Below are 12,326 nucleotides of genomic sequence, written 5' to 3'. Positions count from 1 at the left end.
TTTGGGACTGTCATAGGCTATGGAATAGAAGATCTGAGCCTAAGACAGTATATTATGGGTGAAAAAGACTTGAGATTATACCAGGATTTTATATTAGTTAAGATCTTTGGATTTGGGATGGTAGAAAACCTAACTCTGTCTTACACAATGAAGGGAATTTATATACTGAAATAACTAAAAAATCCAGAGGTAAGGTAGAATTCAGGTTTAATTCACTGCCTAGGTTCAGAGTCATATCTCCACAAGCCTCTCAGCAACCCTCTTCCTATGACATTTCACCTTCAAAGCAGGGTCCCTTCATGGTAGCAACAATGGGCACAGCAGTCCTAGGATTCACATTTTTATACAGCATCATGATTAGCAAACTTTTTCTGCAGAAGACCAGATAGAAAATATTTTGGGCTTTGCATCTGCATGGCTCATTTCATTATAGTGTGAAAGCAACCATGGGCAATAAATAAACAAAAAAACATGACTGTGTTCTGGGAAGACTTCATCAATTTGCATATTTTAAAATTTATGTGTCATGAAATACTACTCTTTGGAATTTCCTCCAAAGCATTTAAAAATTGTAAAGCCATTCTTAGCTCAAGGTCTGAACAGAATCAGGTGGTGAACCAGATTTGACCCACAAGCCATAGTTTGCTGATCCCTGACTTAAAAGATTGTCTGACCAGAGTTAAAAAAAGAAAAACAAAACTCCCTCCTTCCTGGCATATTTTCTCTTTTCTCTTCTCCACACTCTCAAGACAACCCCATCCAGTGCCACTTACGTGCCAAAATCCTCAAAGTTTTATCTCTAACCCAGACTGCACCCCTATCACCAGATTCCTTTGGCTGCCTACCTTCTTGACATCTCCATTTCAAGGTATAGTAGCATTTTGAACTTAACACAATCCTAACCTTCCAGGAATTCTGTCTTCCTTAAAAATGGGTCCAGCTCCCAACAGCAGGCAGAGACATATTGTCACTCCCATGGAATTGACTCCAGTGCTGCAAGATGGTGTTTCACTGTTGTTTACATTTCTAACCTGTGTGTGTTGAGACGAGGAAGTAGTCTTATTATTCTTTTTTCCTCCTCTAGGGATGAATAAAACTGAGAAATCAATCAAAAGTGTGACATCAGATTGAAGAATTTTTCAACAGTATCTGTGAACCTTTGGAAATGTGGTGAGAAGAAATGGTTATGATTCAATATACTGCTTCCACAGAAAGTTCCCATTCAGACTTGGATCTTACCCCATCTGATTACTTATGATATATGCAGATACTCCAGATATTGTTTTGAGTTTTTGCTATTATTTACGCTTTTGTAAGTTTCTTTAGTTTGCTTTTATTTTGTCCAGCTAATCTATTTTCTTAGTTAATTGCTTCAACTTCCTCATTCTCTCCTGTGTTTTGAAAAGAATAAACATTTGACTAAATTAAAACTACATTCTGATAAATATGAGCATTTAGTCCTTCATTTACTCAGTACATATTTTTTTTAAGCATTGCTGTACACTCGACATCATTTTAGGCTCTGAAGATACAAAGATCCATAAGTCTGCCCAGCCCTTAAGATACTCATAGAACATGAAGGGCAACAGAAAATGTAAACTTACAATTCACAATACAACAGTGTAGATGTTAGAATGAAATGTATTAGGAAGAGAGGGAAATATCGAGGTTCACAGAGGAGACATTGCAGTTTTTACATTAGGAAAAGAAAAAAAGTGAAGGAGGAAAAGAAGGTGAAAAGGAGAATCCCTAGTCCAAAATATCCATAGTTGAGTCACAAGACAATTACTTCCGGAAAGAAGTATTGAGAAGATGTATTGGGTAGATGAAATGCCTAATGAGACCATAAATGAGGAGAATTGCTTCTTATAGTGTATGAGAAGATAATTTTTATCAGATAATGAAATTGTTTTCAGTCTTCGGAATGAAAATGAATCCCTTGCTAATGCAGATCATGCTAATAAAGGGAGCGAGAGAGAATGTCGGAATTACACTTGGCTGGTGGTAGGCAGAAGCCAACCTAAATAGTCTAGGGGAAAAATGAAAGATAATGAAGTAATCAAAATAATTGCTTAATAGGGAATGTGAAAGATCTGCAGTGTTAAATTATAAATGTACATTTTCAAGAAAAATGAGGTGACCTTAAGGAACAGATTAGAAACCCAAACTTGTGCCGGGTAGAAGCAAGGCTTTTCATTAGCAGAGTTTAAGATTAATTAAATCTGGGAAGCTCTTTGAAATCCACAAGTGCGAATTACATTAGGATACAATACAACTGGTATATTGGTAACATGATTAATGATTAAAATAGAGCTCTTTATTAAATGTGTTCTGGCATGGTTCATGTGACAGCTGAGGAATGAAGAGGACAAAAAGGTGTTACTTAAAATCAGAATTGACCTTAGCAGCACCTGCCTTCAAAAGTTTGTGTATGGGGAGGTAGTTTGGTAGAAAAATACATGTAATGTTTGTTTCCCGCTTTGAGGTTGCCTAGAGACCCACCCCAAGCATGATGGGACATGTTGTGCCCCACCACCAACCTGTCTAGGGAGCTAGGGAGGCAGATGGAGGGGAGCAGCATCTCTATTATCCCATCTCTGAGTCTTTTGTTTCAGCTGAATGATTTCAGAGGCTGATAGGAGAGAAAGGTTAAAATTCCAAAGCTGCTGACAGTTTTTTGTGCTGCTCAAGAGTGTAGCATTGGAGAATATGGTCCCTTGTTGACAGAATACATGAAGTATAGGTAAATGAAAGCCATGAGCAAGCAGGAGACAGTGGCCCACACTGTTTTACAGTCACAGAAAAGGGAAATTAATTTCTTGGAGAGACCATGAAAAGGAGAAATGGGAAAAGGAAGAACACGGAGGGGAAGAGGGTGAGAAGCAACAGACACAAGACCCTTCCTCTGCCATACACTTGTCTCTCCTATGATTGACAGACATAAGCGGGGGAAATCAATTCTCCTCATTTACGGTCTCATTAGGCATTTCATCTACCCAATACATCTTCTCAATACTTCTTTCCGGAAGTAATTGTCTTGTGACTCAACTATGGATATTTTGGACTAGGGATTCTCCTTTTCACCTTCTTTTCCTCCTTCACTTTTTTTCTTTTCCTAATGTAAAAACTGCAATGTCTCCTAGAGTGAGTCAGAGAAGAGACTGAGAAAAGATGATGTATAACCTGGACTGATTCAGAACACAGGAGCTCTGAATATAAAAATGCTAAAAACTTTCCAGTCCCAGGATGTCAGAGTTACGCAGGGCATGTGTCAGCAGAAACCAACCTGCATGCTCTCGCGGGGAAGGGAAGGTAACAGGAATCCTGCTCTTCTGGATGAAATTACATCCATGTTTACTCTTCACTGAGCATGTAGCTCCCCCACTATTGCATACTAAAACATGTTTTTATAATTTTAGCTTACTTAGCTGTTACTTTGTGGCTTGACGGTTTTAAATTTGAGTTTGGTTTATGCCATACAAACTTCAGACCATTTAAAGATGCTGCTTTCAGTTACATTTTTAAAATACCTGTGAATTCTACAGAACCAGTGCCTGTCTAGGGAGGTAGGAAGGCAGGTGAAGGGGAGCAGCTTCTCTGTTATCCCATCTGAGTCTTTTGATTCAGCTGAATGATTCCAGAGACTGGTAGAAGAAAAAGGTTGAAATTCCAAATTGCCTTATAGAAATACAACTTTGAAAAATTCAATTCCAAAAACTTCTTGCAGAAAACAGGAATAGCCACATATATGATTTTTAATTTGTTTTTTTAATAACTTTATTTTATTTATTTATATATGGTCCTGAGGATCAAACCCAGGGCTTTGCACGTACGAGACGAGTGCTCTACTGCTGAGCCATAACCCCAGCCCTTAATTTTTTTTTTCTTAACGAAACAAAAAGTTCTATTCTGACAACAGGGATAGAATTTGTACAGATATTTCATTTGTTTAAATTATTTTCCTCATTATTCCCCTGTCCCTTGAATACTCAAAAGATGAGGTTTATATCCTGGCAATTCACTCTAGCTGTTCCCTTTGGACAAGCTGTGTTGAATCTCCCTTTCTTTCTGTGGGTATTTTCTTTCCAGGATCCTCATATTGTTTTCTAGTTCCTCTCAATATATGAACAAGTCCCATTTGGGGAGTTGAGATTCACTTTCAAGTATTCTAAAACCCAATAAATCAGAATTTAGAAATTGCATCCAACTCAAAAGATTTTTCTCTCCCTCTCTTCCAAAGAAGCCTGTACCCTGCAGTGAGGAAAAGGACAAAGCCCATTTTCTCAGTTCTTATTTCATCCTGCCACATCTGACTTTCTCTGTGTTGTGGTTTATATGTGGTGTCCCCCAAAAGCTCGCATCAGACAATGCAAGAAGGTTCAGAGAAGTTATAATTAGGTTGCAGCCCTAGACTAATCAGTGAATTGGTCCTGATGTGATTAGCTGAGTGGTAACTGGAGGGGGAGGGCTGGAGGAAGTGGTTCACTGGGTGGGGGTGTGTCTGTGGGGTATATATTTTGTATCTGGTGAGTGGAGTATCTCTCTGCTTTCTGATCATCACATGAGCTGCTTCCCTCTGCCACACTTTTCTGCCATGATGTTCTGCCTCATCTGGAGCCCTGAGGAATGGAGCAGGCCTTCTCTGGACTAAGATCTCTGACACTGTGAGCCCTCTAATAAACTTTTCCTCCTTTACAGTTGTTCTGGTGGGCTCCTTTAGTCACAGCAATGAAAAAGCAAACTAAAACACTCTGGCTTGTATTTGTGGAGCTCAAGAGGAAGATTGGTGAGATAATAAGGGTAGAAATCTCCTGTAACTCATGTCCTTATAATTTGCCTGTGTTCTCTGAGTGGCAGCTCCCAAAACGTGGATCCCTTAGATGCCCTCACACTGACTTCTGCCACACTCCGGGGTATTCACCAACCAATGAGAAACAAAAGCTAGGTGGGATCAGAACAATTGGATTCCACTTTTCCATTTCTCCTATTCTGAAGCACTGATTACCTGTACTGCCACCCTGAGAAGTCCTCAATACCCAACATTTTCTGAGAAAACTTGTGCTTCTTTGAGGCACATCATGAGGCTGAGGACAGTGGTAATACATTTGAAATTCTTTCTTGCTTCATTCAGTTTTATATATTTTTTTCACACTTGCTTGCCCTTGGATTATATATGCCTGACCCTTCCATAAAGAATCATCACTGATTTCTTGCCTTAGGCTTTGTTGTCTAGGAAACCTGAGCTAAGACAACTTTTAAACTAATACTGGATAGAGAAATAAGAAATTGCCTGGCAAGCATGGAGGATAATATTCTAGATTTAAAGAATTGTATACTTGGAGACCTAAGGCAAAATTGGAATTTAGCTTTTAATCTTAGTCTGTTCTGGCTGCTGTAACAAAATGCCATAAACTGGATGTCTTATAAATAACAGAAATTTATTGTTCACAGTTCTGGAGGTTGGGAAGTCCAAGATCAAGGCACTTGCAAATCAACATCTGGCAAAGGCCTCTTTCCTGGTTTTAGCTGTGTGGAAGGGACTTAGTATTCTCTGGAGTCTCTTTTATTTTAAGGATACTCTTTCCAATCATGTGGCTTTATCCTCAATACCAAGTCACCTTCTAAGAGCCCCACTTCCTAGTACCATAATCTTGGGGGTTAGGACTTCAACATAAGCGCCTTAGACAGATGTAATCACTCAGTCCATTGCACTGGAGTTCTCAAGACATGGCTCTGTTGGGGAGCGAGTCTGGAGTGGTGGTGTAGGGTTTGTGAAAGGAGAGGCTAGACGGGTGCATCTTTTCACTAAAGTTTTAGTTGGCCTCTGTAAGGAAGGGGATAAAACCACAGAAGAATTTGAAGCCAAGGAATGACAAAGACAGACATGCATTTCAGACCACTCTGTCTGCAGTAGGGAGCTGGATTGAAAGTGAGCAGAAACAATGGAACAATCTTTGCCCATGTTCACTAGGGTGTGGTACTGGCATTCATTTTGTGATAGAATGAAAGTAGTTGATCATATATCATCAATACATTATATTAAAATACCATTATTAAAATTGGCCTTTTAATTAAATAGTCCAATTGTTTCTTATTACAACACAAGTATACCAATGCTCTTTAAGTTACGATATGAAAGGCCACAATGAAGGGCTAATTTTGATGTGTTGAGTAAAAATTATAGGATGATTCTAAGGATGTAGCTCTAGCTCAGTGGCAGAACACTTGTCTTAACGTGTGAGGTCCTGAGTTCAATCCATAGTACAACAAGAAAGAAAAAAAGGGGAGAAATGAAATTATACAGTTACAGGGACTGTTTTTTTTTTTTTATTTTTTAGACTAAGCTATTATCCTAGACCCTATCAGACTAGATTAAAAATCAAAATGGAATCATTCAGGCTAAAGTTACCAAATCAGAGAAATGAGAGATAATAGCCAAATTTCCCATGTAGGCTAGTTTCAGTCAGCATAATAGGGAAGTTCACTCTGATTTATTTCTTTTACAAAAGAAGTGACCTAGAGCTGGCTCCCTGTCCCTTCCTTATAAGAAAAGTCACTTAGAAATTACCCAACTGCTTTTTGTTCTTTGTTTCTCCTTTTCTTTTACCCACTTTCGGTCTACAAAACCAAGCTCTTCTGTTCATCCTATCTGAATAGTAATTCTATTTTATGGAATGAAGTATTTTCTAATTCTAGAATAAAAATTGAAGTCAAATAAGATCTTTAAATTATTTTAATTTCTGTGCATTGGCAGGTATTAATATTTAAATGGAATTTATTGGAAGCCTTTCTAACTTTATAGAGTATATAGAAAAAATATCCAAAACTTGGAAATAGGCAAATGGATTACTGGGTTTATTGATGGATTCCTTTCAGTTTATTAGTGGGCATTGTCTATCTTGCCTAAGTGGGAGAGAATGTTAGGTTTTCTAGAGAAATAGAATGAGTAGGATGCATGTGTTGGCTGTCTGGGGACCTAAGGAAGAGAAGAATATTGCAGCTCAAACTTTTGAGCAGTGTGGAGGCAAAATTGGCTCTTCCTATGGGGACCTCATTTTTTTTTCTCTTAAAGACCTTCAGCTGATTGGAAAAAGCACACCTTATCATGGAGGGTAAGCTGCTTTATTCAAAGTCTACTTCAAATCATCTAACAATTACTTTCACGCCAATATCTAGACTGGTGATTTACCATGGCCTAGTCAAGTTGACACATAAAAATGATGATCACAGGGGCATGGTCTAATTCTCTAACAACCTTTGTTTGACATTCAGGTTACTATTGATTAGGAAGTCTTACATCTCTTTAAGAATAGAGGTTATCTTGTTAAAAAAAAAACAAAACTGATATCAAAATGGTCTTGTTCTATAATAATATAACAAAAATTGCCCCAAATATTGTAAGTGACAAGACCATGACTCAAAAGTGTTCACTTATTGTCTTATAGGATGCCAATCAGTTGTATGTCTAACCTACCTATCTTATTTGAACACTTTATAAAATGCTCTTTCAAAAAATCTGAGCACCTTGCAGGTTCCTTCTTTAATTAATAAGTTAAATAAATCCTTTGACTCATATTTATTTTATATTTTTAAAAGTCTCATGCTTTGTACTTTTTAAAAATTATGCTTTGACAGGGAATAAACACATACTATGCAATATAGAAAAGAATGACAATGATTATTCAATGTGTGGTGCATTTATTTACTTTAATCGTGCTACAAATGGGAGTTGAAAGAACATCATTTTGCTTTCTTCATGGTCCCTGATGAAAATGGATCTAGGACATGTACCATAAATTTCCTAACTCTAGCTTCTCTCTTACTCATTCCCTTCTTCGAGGCCTCTTACCAAACCTGTTTTAGATCTTTTCATTTATTCTATTTCTTAATCTTTTCCATCCTTTCTCCTTCAGGATACATTCTGTAAAGAGCCTTCAGGTTTATCTTTTTGTTTGATAATTTTCATTTTGACTCTGTCAATACTGCTGTTTAAACCACCCATGGAATTTTAAATTTCAAAGGTTATATTTAATTTCTACTTGGTTCTTATGAAAGCTCCCTATTCTTTTCTCACAGTATCTTATTTTATAATACTGATTATTTTATGTTGCTATTTATTTTAAGCATGTGTATTTCCCTTTCTCTGTAATATTGTGGTACTTTCAGGCATGATTGGGGTACTGATCCTGCTTATTTAAGTTATGTCTGTCAATCCAATTTATGCTGGATTCATTCATATTCTCTCTCTCCCCCTCCCCCCCCCCTCTTTCTCTCTGTGTGTGTGTGTGTGTGTGTGTGTGTGTGTGTTTACTTGGATTGTCATTTTGAGCATTGTTATATCAGAATTTTGTGGCCTAGGTTGAGGTTGGGTCTTTCCAGAGGGGATTTTACATTTGCCAGGAACCTCTCCCTGGGAGCAATTATTTTGATAATTCCTCAGTTTGGTAGAACCCGACCCTGCAAATGATAAAGGGCAGAGCCATGGTAACAAATTCTCAGGGGAGACTTTTTACCTAGAGCCCCAGGGCAATTAGAAAAGAGTCCTTCTTTTTAACCTGTGCTAATGAGCAGTTTTCTTTCAGTCTAATATTTTATGAAGGATTAAGTCTATATTAGTTTTCTATTGCTGTTGTAATAAATTACCAGAAACTACTGGAGATTGAAGCAACACTAGTTTGAGAGAAAGAAAGGGAAATGGAAAGGGAAAAGGAAGGGAAGTGAAGGAAGAAAGAAGCCAGGAAGCAAGCAGGGAGGCAGGAAAGGAAGGCGGAAGGAGGGAGAGAGACCAATCCACAGAGAAAAGAAAAAGCAAAGCAACACAACAATATTATCTTAGTTCTCTGGGTCAGAAGTCTGAAACATGTCCCATTGGGCTAAAATCAAGGTACCTACAGGCCTGGTTTCTTCAGGAGGCTCTGGTGGAGAAACCATTTCTTGAAATTTCCTAACTTCCCACATTGCTTCACTGGTAGCCCACCTTCAAAACCAGTAGTGGTGGGTGAAGTCTCTCTCACATCTCCCGACTCTGACCCCTTCTGCCTTCCTCTTCCATTTTAGGAGGGGGGTCTCCTACATAAGACATGAGGCCACAGGAATGATCTATGACAATCTTCTTCTTTGGTCAACTGATTGGCAACTGTAATTTCAGCTGCAACCTTGTTTTCTGCTTGTCCAGTGTGGTAACACAGTAACAGGTTTCAGGCAGGAGGATGTGGATATCCTTGGGGAGCCATTGTTCTGCCCACCACAGTCTTCCCAGGGTCTAAGCTTTATGTAAGGACCTCATAACTCCCAACTTGTAACCCTATGTAGCCCCAGGCCTCCAGGCCTTAAAATCTGTGCCCTTAGGTTAACAAAACCAAAAGCTTCACCCAGTGAAGTTGCAGTACTAGCTCATATGCTCTTTTCTTTGGATTGGGGATTTCTTATTCTTTCTTACAAGTTCAGCTATAATTTAAAGATTTTCCAAGGTCATATGTTAATGGTATTAGGAGGTGTGTCCTTTGGGAGATGATTGGGTCATAGTCTTCCCCGGTCCTGTCCCCAATGCCAATCCAATAAAAAAGACACGGTTTTGAGAAAAAAGAGAAAAGGAGGTTTATTGCTTTGCTAGCAAAGTAGAAACACTGGGGATTCCTGTCCCAAAGGCCGTGATTCTGCTCATCAGCAGAAACAGGGGGCTTTTATAGAATTGATTCAGAGAAAATGAGATTAGGGAAGAGAGATTAGGAAGGAGAAGATGAAGGAGGAGAAGATTAGGGAAAAGAAGATCAGGGAGAAGAAGTTTGGGAAAAAAGAAAAAAACATGTAAGTTTCAAAGCCTCAAGGCATATAGTCAAAGCACCAAGTGAACCCCTGTTAGAACCCTGGGATATCATAGGAATGATTTTTTTTTTTTTTTTAAGCAAACTCTCTCTGGCTCTCTTACCATGTGATGCCTTGTGATATGTTAAAAAGCACCAAGAACGCTCTCACCAGATGCCATGCAGATACTTGGATTGCCAAGCCTCCAGAACCATGAGCTAAATAAGCCTCTTTGCTTTGTAAATTACTCAAGCTGTGGGATACAGTCTTAGCAGCAAAAAATTAGATGAAGACGACCATGTTACCCTAGAGTACTGCAGTTACTCCACCCGTTAAAAACAATCAGTAGGTAACAGAGACTTTACTCTTCCTAACATTTATGTAGTAATTCTGAAGAGTAGGCTGGTCTGGCCAAACATTATTTTTAATACTTATTAGAATTATGGGAGTCAAACTGCCTCTAGAATCTGGCCAAAATAGGTAAAATAGTTATGAACATAATTCTATTTTACAATGTAGAGAATACTAATTTAACTTAGACCTGTTTTGAATCATCTGTTTCCAATTTCTTTTATTCATTCATTCAATATATATTTATGAAGTATCTTTTATGTGTTAGCTCCAATAGAGTGTACAAGCTAAATAAGACATTTGACCTGTCAGCAAGAAATTTGGAGTTTAATAAAGAACAAACTGAATTTATAGTCTAACAGAAAAAGAGTTTTTAGAAAATAAACCCTTTGACTGAATGGAAATCTTGTGTATATTTATGTGTATACGTTTGGGTATGCACACCCATCTGTTTATCATCCAGGTGGGAAGAGGATGTTGCCGTTATTTTTTAAACTTAGTGAAGTTTAACACACAAACAGAAAATTTCATAAATCCAAAGTGTACAGCTTAATGAATTTATTGAAATCAAATCTGCCTGGTAACTAGCATTCAGATTAAAAACAGAATTTTACTAGCACCCGAGAAGCACTTTCATGGTCTATACTTTGGCAAGGAAGGGAATAATATCAAATACTTTGCAATCTGCTTGATAACATACCTTCCTACATCATGAGATACCCTCAGACCATTATTACTCAGTCTTCAAAAATGGTTTCTCTGAGACAACTCTCCTATGTCCATAAGCTGAAATTAGTGATGAAAGTCCAGGTGAACCAGAGCAAAAAAATTCCAGCCATCAAATTAACAGCCAGAAAGCATTTTTTTTCCTTCATAAAAGGTACATCTAGGGCTGGGGTTGTGATTTGGAGGTAGAGTGCTTGCCTAGCATGCATGAGGCACTGGGTTTGATCCTGATCACCACATAAAAATAAAATAAAGATATTGTTTTCACCTACAACTAAAAAATAAATTCTAAAAAAAAGGTTTGTCTAGTTCTGTGGAAGTTAAAGAGAAAAAAATCCATCAAGTGAAGGATTGTCCCTTCTAATGTAGTTTCCAAGCTTTTCTCAAGATTAAAATGAGATCAGCTGTTTTTATTCAAATGCACCCTTTATTACAGGAAGTATGCACCAAACCAGCTGAACACCATAACCTCAGAGTGTTGCATCAGAGCTGTGGCAAGTTATTAGAAAATAAGGGATATAGAGCATCTCTCACTCTGTGTTCAAAAAAAAAACAAAAAAAAAAAAAAACAGGACAGCTGTCTGACCCAAAGGTCTACCTCCATGGATACAGGCAGACAAAGCTTTCTCCATTGCATAAGTACAGAGATATGGGGTTTAAGATTCCTTGAATGCTAATAGCATTCAGAAACTATAAGAAATGCAAAAAGTCATTTTGGGGGTGGAATCTTCCTTTAATCTTTTGAAAAGCTTCATCACAGTTAAAAAAAAAAAAAGAGCAAAAAGCAAGAGAGGATCTGCAGTAGACAAAGAATTCAGGTTGGGACTTCTTAGGTCATCTATTTGAGGTTGTTTTTCTGTAGAATTGAGAAAGAGTGAATCACAGTCTTTGCACTGCAAATTTCAATAAAGTCTCTCTTGTTTCATGACTTTTTTCAAAGAACTTGAAACCTATTTTCAAATAAACAAAGCTAGTAGCTCTTTTAAGCTTTTTAGAAACCATGCTTTTATCCTATTTTCCACAACTATAGCAACCACAGCTTGGGACATGGTAAGTGTTTAAGATTTAGCCACTGGATGAATGAGTGTATGAAACTTTATCCTAAAAAATGATGAGGGGCCAGTGAAGCATGTTCAGAAGAGGAGTGACATGGTGACATTTCATTTTTATAGATCTGTCTGGCAATGTTATGGTTTAGATATGAGGTGTTCTCCCAGAACTTCAGTGTTAATACAGAAATGTTTGGAGGTGAAATGATTGGATTGTGAGAGCTGTAACCTAATCAGTCCATCTTAGTTTGAATGGACCCACTGGGTGATCACTGTAGGCAGGTGGAACAGGGCTGAATTGGGTGGGTCACTGGGGGTGTGACCTGGAAGGTTGCTTCTTTCCTATAGCCCTTCTTTTTCTGGCTCTGCTTCCTGGCCACCAAGAGGTGAGCAGCT

General features: G+C 38.0%; 1 protein-coding gene across 3 annotated transcripts in view; it reads left to right on the top strand.

Annotated features, from left to right (window-relative positions):
• Cfap54 (cilia and flagella associated protein 54) overlaps positions 1 to 1,425 on the top strand; it is a 295,409-nt gene extending 293,984 nt beyond the window's left edge. For all 3 annotated transcript variants that reach the window (XM_046419397.2, XM_046419399.2, XM_058571287.1), the window contains one exon: positions 1,085 to 1,425. The gene's annotated coding sequence lies outside the window, so the exon portion shown is untranslated. The remainder of the gene's footprint in view (positions 1 to 1,084) is intronic.
• The last annotated feature ends 10,901 nt before the right edge of the window (positions 1,426 to 12,326 follow it).

Source organism: Marmota monax, unplaced genomic scaffold (assembly GCF_021218885.2).
Source record: "Marmota monax isolate L192 unplaced genomic scaffold, Marmota_monax_Labrador192_F-V1.1 WCK01_AAM20220418_F8-fsc00036, whole genome shotgun sequence".
NCBI lineage: Eukaryota > Metazoa > Chordata > Mammalia > Rodentia > Sciuridae > Marmota > Marmota monax.
Note: the sequence above shows the minus strand (reverse complement) of the source record. Positions and strands in the feature narration are given on the sequence as shown.